This window comes from Castor canadensis, chromosome 7, assembly GCF_047511655.1.
Source record: "Castor canadensis chromosome 7, mCasCan1.hap1v2, whole genome shotgun sequence".
Classification (NCBI taxonomy): domain Eukaryota; kingdom Metazoa; phylum Chordata; class Mammalia; order Rodentia; family Castoridae; genus Castor; species Castor canadensis.
Genome location: NC_133392.1, coordinates 95,363,677 through 95,375,248, shown reverse-complemented (window position 1 = coordinate 95,375,248; position 11,572 = coordinate 95,363,677).

Here is an 11,572-nt window from a genome sequence, read left to right as displayed (position 1 = left end):
AGTAGTATGGCAAATAAGGTAAGTACTTGGATTATTCTTGGAAAGTTCTGAGTCAACAAAATAATCCCAATAACATTAATAAATGTGAACTGGGCAATTTAGTGGTATGACCACAGCAGACTTTTATGAATGTAAATGTTGATTCACAGATTAAAGAAGAGGATGTGTCAACGATGACAGAGACTGAGTGTAAGCCTATGTACAAGTCAAGGAACTCCAAGCATTGACAGTGACCACCAGAATCTCGGGGCAAGGCATGGAAGGAACAGATTTGATTCAGAGCCTCTGAAAAGAAACCAGTTTGCAGAAACTATTTTCAGACCTCTGGTATCTAAACTTATGCAAATAAATTTCCATTGTATTAGTCTACTAGTTTGTGGTGTTTTTTCATTTTTTAAATTTTATTTTAGAATTGCCATGTATTAACAATTCTAGGGATTTCATTGTGATAATTCTATACATGCATACAATGTACTATGAACAAGTGCATAAAACAGAAAAAACAAGAAAGTGCACTCCCCCATTATTCTACACCCTCTACTTCCCCATTTTCTAACAAGGTTTAGTAGATTTCATTATGCTATCTTCATTCATGTATATATATTCCTATATGCAAAACTGCTATTTCCAAAAAGTTTATGTTCATATGTACTGGAAGTTAAGAAATCAAGATGTTTTTCAAGATGGCAGATAGCTGAGGGAACCAGAGACACTAAGTGCCACAATTTCAGAAAAAATACTTCAGATTCGTGGTAGCAAGGATCGGGTAATCCTGATTTCTTTTTTTGCCAACTAGATACTGCCAATACATAGGATGCACATTATGCTCAAAGACCAGGCCTAAAAATAGCTTTTTATAACACACTACAGCAGAGGAAATCCTGGGGCTCGGGCCAGCAGCAGCTGCCAGTTCTCCAGCTAGAAAGCCATTTTTCCCCTTTTCTTTTTTCCTTGCTTTCTTTCTCTTGTTTCAGAAAAGCAAAAACGCAACACAGAGAACTGCTGAATGAGTCCTGCAAGCATCTGGGATGTGCTGGACCTCCCAGGATGTTTGGATACAGAACCTCAGACACCTGCCTGACTGTGCTGTGCTGGAATTGATCCAATTCCACCTGAGTGAATCCACAACCCTACCAGGTAAGTGTGACATATTATCTGCTCTGGAAGGAACCACATAGTCTAGCACAGCTGGTGGTCAGATTGCAACCCCTGGATAAAACTAGTGACCAAATAAATGGAGGGAACATTTCACCTCTGCCTGATGGGGGTGGGGTGGAATGTTGAGCTGACCAACCTCAGGATGAACAGATACAGTCTGGAAAAAACAATACCACATTCGACCACCTGGGAGAAACTGGTAGTGAGCTGAAAAGGAATCAACCAAAAAGCTCAATTCTAGCTCCCAGGCTTGACCTGTGAACAAAAGGGACTTACCTTATGACTGCTCACAAACTAGCTCCTGGTAGGGCCACTTTGGAGAAACTACCTGAACCAGATGGTCCATCACACCAAGCAAAGCCTGGGCTCAAACACCCTGAGCTGATCCTTCCCCCAAAGCTGTCCAAGAGCAATGGGCAACATCCATTGCCACAGAACCCAGCATACCAACCTTAATAGAGAAAGCCTCTGTCAAAAGTGTCAGCATCTGGATTTGAAATCAGAGGAAAGAGTCCAAAACTTTCATTGAACGGACTTTTTATTTAGCATTTTTATTGTTTTTCATTTTTATTTTAACTTTTTTCATTTTATTTTCTCTTTTTTCAATTTATTTTTACTTATCTCCCTCTTCTTCTCTGTCCGAATATCAATTTGATTAGCCCTTGCTTGCCCCACTTTCCTTTCTCTCCCTAATTTTTTTCTTCTTTTTCTATTTTCTCTTAATTTCTTCTCCTTTCCTTCCTCTTCTTCCCCTCCCTTTAACAACATTGCCCCTAAGTCCTCCACACTTATCATTCACTGAATAGTCTATTATTACCAACTTCGGATGTTACCCCCATTCTTCCTATCCTTCTGCAATCTCTGACAAAACCATTTTCTCCCCAGCTGAATGAACTACACTTTTATATACAATATGGCCTCCTTACAATGTAGTCCCCACACCTCACACCTCTGCTCTCCAGCCCATCCCCTCTCTATATTCCCTCTTCTAGAGCTATCTGTTTATTTACCTAAGTATCTACCTCTATCAAAACAGCTATTATCTTTCCAATACCTACTGTTGATAGTCAATATCACCAAGAGGTTTCTTATATATTATGCAAATAACTAGTTTGGCATTGATTTTCAGAATTTGTTATTGCTAAATTATACCTGCAGGTGAGGGAACAGAAATATTACAACAATATAGCTGACAACTAAGCTAGTCAGAAAATAGAAATTAAGTCAAGGGAAAGATAACAGGTGATTAAAACCCCCAACTCACTGATCAACAACACATTCTCAAAGCATAAAATAGGGAAATGGAGAGGAAAAGAAGGCAGGGTATACAACTCCTGAAAAGACTAACAATAACATAATAGAGGAAAGTTGCTGATCTCAGAAGAATGATATAAGAATGGTCAGCGAGCTTAAAGAGGATCTTAAAAACAGCATGCAGAAACAACACAATGAATATCAAGAAAATAGGGGTAAAAATCTCAAGAAGACACAGAAACAACTAAATGAACTCAAAGAGGATTTCAACAAATTCTAAATAAAACTAAGATTATTTTTTTAAAAAGAGAGAGATGTTTGAAATAAAGAAGACAGCACAAGATATGAAGGAGGAGTTGAACAAAGTTATAGAGAGTCTCAAAAATAATGAAACAAAAATCCTGGAAATGAAAAGTCACTTAAATCAAATAAAAAATACAGTTGAAAGCCCCTCCAGCAGACTAGAACAAGTAGAAGACAGAATTTCAATGCTCAAAGACAAAATAGATTTTAAAGAAAAAAGTAGAAGAATGCTTAGAAAAAATACTCAAGAGCTGCAAAAGGAATATGAAAGAACTAGGTGACTCCATTAAAAGGACAAACCAGCAAATCAAGGGTATCAAAGAAAGAGTAGAGGTGCACACCAAAGGTATACGTAATTTATTCAACAAATAATTGCAGAAAACTTCCCAAATCTTAAGAGAGAGTTGCCATTCAGGTATAGGAAGCTTCCAGGACACTAGACATTATCGAAATAGCACCTCTCCTTGGCATATTAAAGTTAAAACAATTAGCACAGAGAACAAGGAAAAAATGTGAGGACTGTAAGATAGAAAAATCAAATAACATATAAAGGTAAACTCATCAAAATGAAGCAGATTTCTTAACAGAAGCCTTAAAAGTAAGATGCATGTAGTTAAGTATTTTGAGCACTAAAAGAAGACAATTTCAGTCCTAGGATACTCTACCCAGCAAACCTATAATTCAAAATTAATTAAGGAATAAAGAAACTTCCATGATAAATGGAAACTAAAACAATATAGGACTACTAAACTACTACTGCAGAAGATCCTGAAAGGAATCCTACACACAGAAGGTGAAAACAAGCATAGCTGAAAGGAAGGGAATTATTAAACTTCAAGATAGGAGAAGAGAAGTAATCAGAGATTAGCATATATACAAACCCTTACACAACAAAAACAAATAAATGGCAAGAATCACCACATACCTTGCTATATTAACACTGTTGATGGCCTCAAATCTCCCATTAAGACACTGATTGACAAACTGGATTAAAGGGGAAGACCCAACAATCTGTTGTTTACAAGAAACCCACCTTACAGACAGAAACAAACATTGCCTTAGGGTGAAAGGGTAGAATAAGATTTACCAAGCTAATGGCCCCCCAAATACAGGCTGGAGTAGCAATACTATATCAGATAAACTGAACTTCAAACCTAAATTAGTCAGAAGAGACAAAGAAGGACATTGCGTATTAATAAAAGGAGCAGTATATCAAGAGGAAATTATTAACTTATTATTAACAATATAAGTTAATAATTATTAATTTATATGTGCTCAAAACTTTATTAAACCTACACTAATGAAATTAAAAACACAGAAGCCAACACAGAAAAGGTAGAAGACATCAGTACTCCTCTATCACCAATAGATAGGTAATACAGACAAAATATAAACAAAGAAACTCTAGAATTAAATGACACCATAGGTCTAATGGACCTGAAGGATATCTGTAGAGTATTCCATTCCACAACAGCAAAATATACATTCTTCTCAGCAGCCTATAGAACATTTTCTAAAATAGACCATATTTTAGATTACAAAGCCAATCTTCACAAATATAAGAAAATCAAAATAATCCCCAGCATGCTGCCTGATTACAACACAATAAAACTAGAATTCAACAACAAAAGAAACAGCAAAAAATAAACAAGTGAAGGCTGAACAACATATTGCTCAGTAATCAAGGGATCATCAAATAATAAGGGAGAAAACAAAAAAGTTCCTGGAACTTAATGAGAATGAAAGCATAACTTACCAGAACCTATAGGACACAGTAAAGGCACTCCTAAGGGTAAAGTTTATAGCCATGAAAGCGTATATTAAAAACACAGATCTCAAATAAATGGCCTAAGGCTATGTCTCAAGCTTCTAGAGAAAACTAGAACAAGCTAAACTCTAACAGAGAGAAAGAATAAAAATAAGTCCCAAAACCAACAAAAGAGATTAAAAAAATAAAAGAATCAACAAAGCAAAAAATTAGTTTTTTGATAAGATAAAGAAGATCAACAAATCTGACTAAAATGACAAGGGGAAAAGACAGAAAATAAAATTAGAAATGAAAATGGGAATATAACAAGAAACACCAAGGAAATCCAGAGAATCATCAGAGATTACTTTGAAAGCCTATATTCAAATAAATTGGAAAATCTAGAAGAAATGGACAAATTTCTAGATATTTATGACCATTCAAAATGCATGAAGAAGATATTAATCACCTAACCAGATCTATAGCACACAATGAAGTTAAAGAACCAACAGTCTCCCCCAAAAGAAAAGTCCAAGACCTGATGGATTCACTGCTGAATTCTACCAGACCTTTAATGAAGAACTAATACCAATACTCGTCAAATTTTTCAATGAAATACAAAGGGAAGGAACACTGCCTAAATTATTCCATGAAGCCAGTATTACACTCATCCCCAAACTGGACAAGGACACAACAAAAAAAAAGAGAGAGAGAGAGAATTACAGGCCAATCTTTTCAATGAGCACAGATGCAAAAATCCTCAATAAAATATGGGCAAACCAAATTCAAAAAGCTTATACACCATGATCAAGTACATTTCATCCCAGAAATGTAGGGATAGATGGTCCAACATGTGCAAATCATTAAATGTAATACAGCATGTTAACAGACGCAAAGACAAAAACCACATGACCTTCTAAATAGTTGCAGAAAAAGCCTTCAATAAAATTCAACATCCTTTCATGATAAAAGCTCTGATGAAAGTAGGACTAGAAGGAGCATACCTCAACACAATAAAGGATGCATATGACAAGCATATAGCCAACATTATACTAAATGGGAAAAACTGAAAGCATTTCCTCTAATGTCAGGAACGAGACTAGGGTGTCCACTCTCTCCACTCTCATTCAGCATAATTTTGGAATGCCTAGCCAAAGCAATATGACAGGAAGAAGAAATAAAAGGAAGAATGAAAAATTGGAAAAGAATATATGAAACCATCCCTATTTGAAGATGACATGATCTTGTACCAAAAACATCAAAAAAAAAAAAAAAAAGACCTAAAACTCCTAGACACCATAAACAGTTTTAGTAAAGTAGCACAATACAAAATCAATTTTAAAAGTCATTAGCCTTTGTATATACTAGCAAGAACAAATTGAGAAAGAATATAGGAAAATAATTTCATTTACAATAGCCTGAAAAAAAAATATCAAGGAATAAACTAAAAAAGAATGTGAAAGACCTCTATAAGGAAAACTAAAACCACTGAAGAAAGAAATCAAGGACTATAGAAGATGGAAAGACTTCCCATGCTCATGGATTGGTAGAATCAACATAGTGAAAATAGCTATATTACCAAAAGCAATCTACATTTTCAATGCAATTCCCATCAAAATCCCAATGATATTCATCACAGAGATTGAAAAATTAACCTTGAAGTTCATTTGGAAGCACAAAAGGCTGAGAAGAACCAAGACAATACTGAGCAAGAAGAGCAAATCTGGAGGTGTCACAATATTCAACTTAGCAATAAAAACAGCATGGTACTGGCATAGAAATAGATATAAAGACCAGTGGAACAGAACAGAAGACCCAGATATTAATCCACACAGTTATGTCCACCTGATTTTTGATAAAAGTGCCAAAAACATACAAAGGACAAAAGACAGTTCAATAAATGTTGCTGTGAAATGTTGCTGTGGGTATCTGCTTGCAGAAAATTGAAAATAGATCTATGTCTGTCACCCTGTACAAGTTTTAACTCAAAGTGGATGAAGGACCTTAATATAAGACCTAAACCTTTAAAGCTAGGGCCAGAAAGAGCACAGAATGCACTGGAATTAATAGACATAGGCAATGACTTCCTAAGCTGAACACTGTTAAAATGGCTACCATTTAGAACACAAACAACAACAAATGTTTGTAAGGACATGGTGAAAAAGGAATTCTCACACACATTTGGTAGGAATGTAAATTAGTACAACCACTATGAAAAACGATGTGGAGTCTCCTCAAGAACCTTAAATTGAACTCAACTCTCATAATTGCAACAATTCCACTCCTAGTGATATACCCAAACTAATGTAAGTCAGGTTACAGTAAAGGTACCTTCACACCCACGTTTATTGCAGCATTATTCATAAAAGCTAAGCTATGGAAATAGCCAAAATGTCCCACTACTAATGAATGGATTAAGAAAATGTATTGTTTATATACAATAACATTTTATTCAGTCACAAAGAATAATGAAATTTTGTCATTTGCAGGTAAATAAATGGTACTGGAGAACATCATCTTAGTGAAGTTAGCCAGGTTCAGAAGGCCAAAAACCACATGTTTTCTCTCATACGTGAAATATAAACCTTAAACAAATACAACAGTATTACAAAAAACAGGTCATGCTAAGAGGAAGTCATATAGAAGAAAGAGCATAAAAGAAGGAAGTTAAGAAGGTAAATATAGTTGATGTACTCTCTATACAAGAATGAACATGAAATTTTAAACCAGTCCACCAAATGAAAGGGACTAAAGTAGAAAGAAGAAAAATACAGAAGATGAACCAAATCAGGCTGCAATACATATATATATATATGGAAATGTCACAAGGAAACTTACTGTGTAGCTATCTTAAACAAGCAAAAATGTCATTTCTTTTTTCTTTTATAATATTCAAGAACAGAAGGGTGGATCCAGTCCTGCCTGGGGGTTTGGTAACAGTGGGAGCAGGGAGGAGGTGGGAAAAGGGTATAGGAGGGTGAATATGGTGCGCATACTGTGTATACATGTTTCATAAATACAAAGCATTCCAGGAATTGGGGGAGGGTAAAGGAGAACAGTAAGGGGTTAAATCAAGTATGAAATATTTGATACATTGTAAGAATCTTTGTTAATGCCACAATGTAGCCCTATGCAGGACAAAAATTTTTTAAACTCAATAAAAGTAATAAATAAATAGTAAATTCCCAACAAAAAAAAAAGAAATCAACGTACATTTTGGGAAGAATTTAACCTATGAATCATTATTTTTTATTTGCAAAAATATAAACATCCACACATGTGCTTTTTTAATGGCACTCTTAGGAAAGTCATACAAGCCAAATTTAGCTAACTTTTTTATTTTATTTTTCCTGGATTTCTTTTGATTATCTCATGTTTAAAATTTGTGTATTTTTGTAATTATTACTTTATTTCTTGGGTTTGGAAAGAGGGACAAAGGTACAAGCAGAAAATGAGAGAATTTGAATTAAAGCAGTTGCTTTGTTTACAATAGCTGCCTAGACCTAGATTGCTTAACAGAAATAATCAAATCTCATTTTCTTCTAGATTCCTATTGTTGAAAGGCAATCAAAGGAGCTTGAATGAGGTATTTCACATAAAGAGTAACAAGTTGAGAATGTACTGACACTACTGCTATATGCTGTTCATGTGACCCATTTTAATGAAAGTGGGCATCACACTATGTAAAGCAATGACATTCCTGTTAAAAATAATGGAAATGTCACAAGGAAACTCCCTCAAACTATCTTAAAACAAACAAAAATGTCATTTTTTTCTTTTAGAAAACTTGAGAACACAAAGACTGAACAGGGGTGGGGGGTTGGTCTCAGTGGGACGAGTGGGAGGGGGAAATGGGTGTGGGAGGGTGGATGCAGTGCAATACCGTGTACACATGCATGTAAATGGAAAATGATACATGTTGAAACTATTCCAAAGAATTTGGGGGGTTGGGGATAAAGGAGAGTGATAGTGGGGGTGAATTCAAGTATGATATATTTGATATGTTGTAAGAGCTTTTGTAAATGCTACAATGTACACCCACCCATCGCAACAATAAAAAAACAATGTAGCCATCCATAATCTAAAAGAATACATAAAAACAAAAATAAATTAAGTGGCAGGTAATGAGCAGAGATCACAGACCATATTCAAAAGAGATGCAGGAGTCTTCCTCTTATTTCTGGGAATAATGTACATTTGGGCTCACTCTTCTAGGCATAACAACATCATATATTTCCTCTGATATGACATGAAATACATAAGGGCACATATGTACTTAAGTAATGACTGATTTGAGAGTTTTTGTCTGTGGGACATAACATAACCTGCAAGAGATGGTTTTAAACTATCTTTGTGTTGTAAATATCTTAGCCTAGTATTTCATAAATTATTAATACATGTTATTTCCTAGTATGAGTGTGCTGTGAAAAGCTGAGAACTTTCAAACAGTGGAATTATCAGTGGCCATTTGTCAGGGAAGAAAACCACATCTATCTAGCAGGTTACCTGATATACATGTACGAAAATGACTGCAGACTCATTCTGCAGCATTCATGAGTTGCTGCAGAGGAATTGTGTAGGGTGTTGGTAAGAAATCCGCATTTTTGACCCATAAGACAGCGAGAACATTAGCTATGAAAATTTGGATCTTCAAACTATGTTATTTTATGTCATCAATATAGACATAGTTTTCAGAGACTACATTCTTACAATATCCCCTTGTATTTGGCTCTTGGAAGGTACTCAATAAATGTACCTCAATTTGGGTTTTCTTTTCTATTTTAAGGGTAAAACAAATGAGGAATAGAAATGTTAATAAAAAGATTGACACTTTAGGTACCTTTTCTGTATGTAGATAACATTCCTCACTTCAAGAAATGGAACTATTTCCCCTCTACTTAGATGGCCATATGGCAGCTTTGATAAATAGAATGTGGGTAAAGTGATATCCTAGAAATTAAGTAATTCAGTGACTTTAGAGGACCAGCATCTTCTGCCTATTTCTCCTTTAATGGCAAACTGTCGAACTGGCCACTTTTGAGACCCAGGCTCTAGGAAGCCCAAGCCAAATAGAGAGGCAATGCAGAAGAACATGGAATGCTCTCTTTAACAACCCAGATCAACATTCAGTCAAAAGCTGCATGAACTGCCAAACTATGTGACTGAGCAATCTTGGGCATTACAGCCCAAAGCCCTAGATGATTAAAACTCCATCAGACATCTTTTGGAACAGAAGAACTGCCTGACTGATTCCAATAACACATAGAATCACAAAATACTATAAATGATTATTTTATGCCACAAAGTTGAGAAGAGAGATATAATTTCCTACACAGCAGTGAGTACTAAAACAAATCCTAATAGCCTTGGAATTTTGCTGCCAAAACTATCCAATGCAGAAAATATAGAAGATAGTCTTTGTTCCATATTAAATTCACATTGATGTGCTTTTGTCACTCTTTTTGCTATTACAAAGATACAAAGAACATTGTCAAACTATACCCTGAACCTGATGGAATGCTAGTCAGATGGTGAAAATCTTACATGATCAAAACTCCAATGACACTTCAGATGAAATCTTTCTTGCAGAGTTCTGTCCATTTGTATATGTGGATGAGATTCAAAGTCACTTTAAAATTCTACCTTATATAGTTTTATAACACAACATTATTCACGTTCTGATTTCTGAATTACTGTTGTTTAAACTGGACTTTAATTTTAAAATGCATGCAATACAATTCAATGTATACTCCAGAAAATGAGAGCTGTGAATTAATTTACATGACATTAATATGAATTCATGAACAGTGGCTGATTATAATTTATTTAACTTTGTTTCTGCCTCAAAACTAGACATTTTATCTTTTGTTAAGGTTGGGAATTGCTTGGACTTTATTGGTCATAAAATGTTTGACAAAACAAAGTATGTTAAATGTGTCATGGAAAAAAGAACATATGGACATTATATGATTATATGAACATTGTAACTGTATATGAAAACTCCAGAGTCACTCATCATCAAATTATTCACAATGTTGCAAATTTTCTTTTTCTTCATAAGAATGATATAGACTGGCAATCAACTTGATTATAACAGCTAGATGATTTTTCTGAGACTTCGGCTATGATTACTTCTTCTTCAAAAATTTACATTGAATAAAAATGACACCATAATGCCTAAATTAACAGACTTAAGAAAAATTATGACTCTTTAGAGACTATCTATTAAAAGTCTATAAACATTTTTATAGAAAATGAACCATTTTAAAATCATCTTTTATAAAACATTTTCATGAGATTTTCTATACCATCTTATGATTTTAAATTAAACTGCCTTATCAAAAATCATGGATTATAACTGAAAGTTTTTTTGGTAGAATGTAAAAAGGGAAGATCTTCTGATTTATAGTGTGATATTTAGCAAGAACGAATAAATTTAAGTGATAACCCATATGTCAGACCACTTAACTCTTCACTTTTTACCTTAGTCCAAAGTAGGTCACTGAAACAGAAAATGATCCATGCTCAAAATCAATAAATTATCAAATAAATGTGATGGAAAACATTTTAGCCTCCTTTGATTTTCTTTCCTGTACTTGACTTGTGCTATTTTTCTAGAAGTACAGCTCATCTTTAAGTCTTTGAAGACTAAAATCTTACACCGTCCTTTCTAAACCTCCAGAAAGAAAAAGATATCCTGGACATTACTTTTTGCCTTAATTCAAATTATTTTTTCTATTTGTTGTTATTGAAGGAACAAACAGTAATAATGAGCCAAATTAATTTAGCTGGAACATTTGTTTTTGTGGTTAAATGAAATAGTCTCAAATTTTTAGTTTTTGCTTCAATAGATGGGGAATTAGTGACCTATGAAAGAAATTAGTGATATGGTTCTAAACTGGGTAAAAAAATCTGTATACAAGAAAAACTTATCTTTTAAACAGCAGCTATGTTCCTTAATACAAATGATGCATACTTGAATGTCTATTTAATTATTGTTATTCTGACAGAAATTACATATTTTTATTTGATATAGTATTATATGACATATTAGAAATATGTTTTCCATTTTGTTTAAATGAAATGAGATGGTTTTGCTCTTTTCTGTGT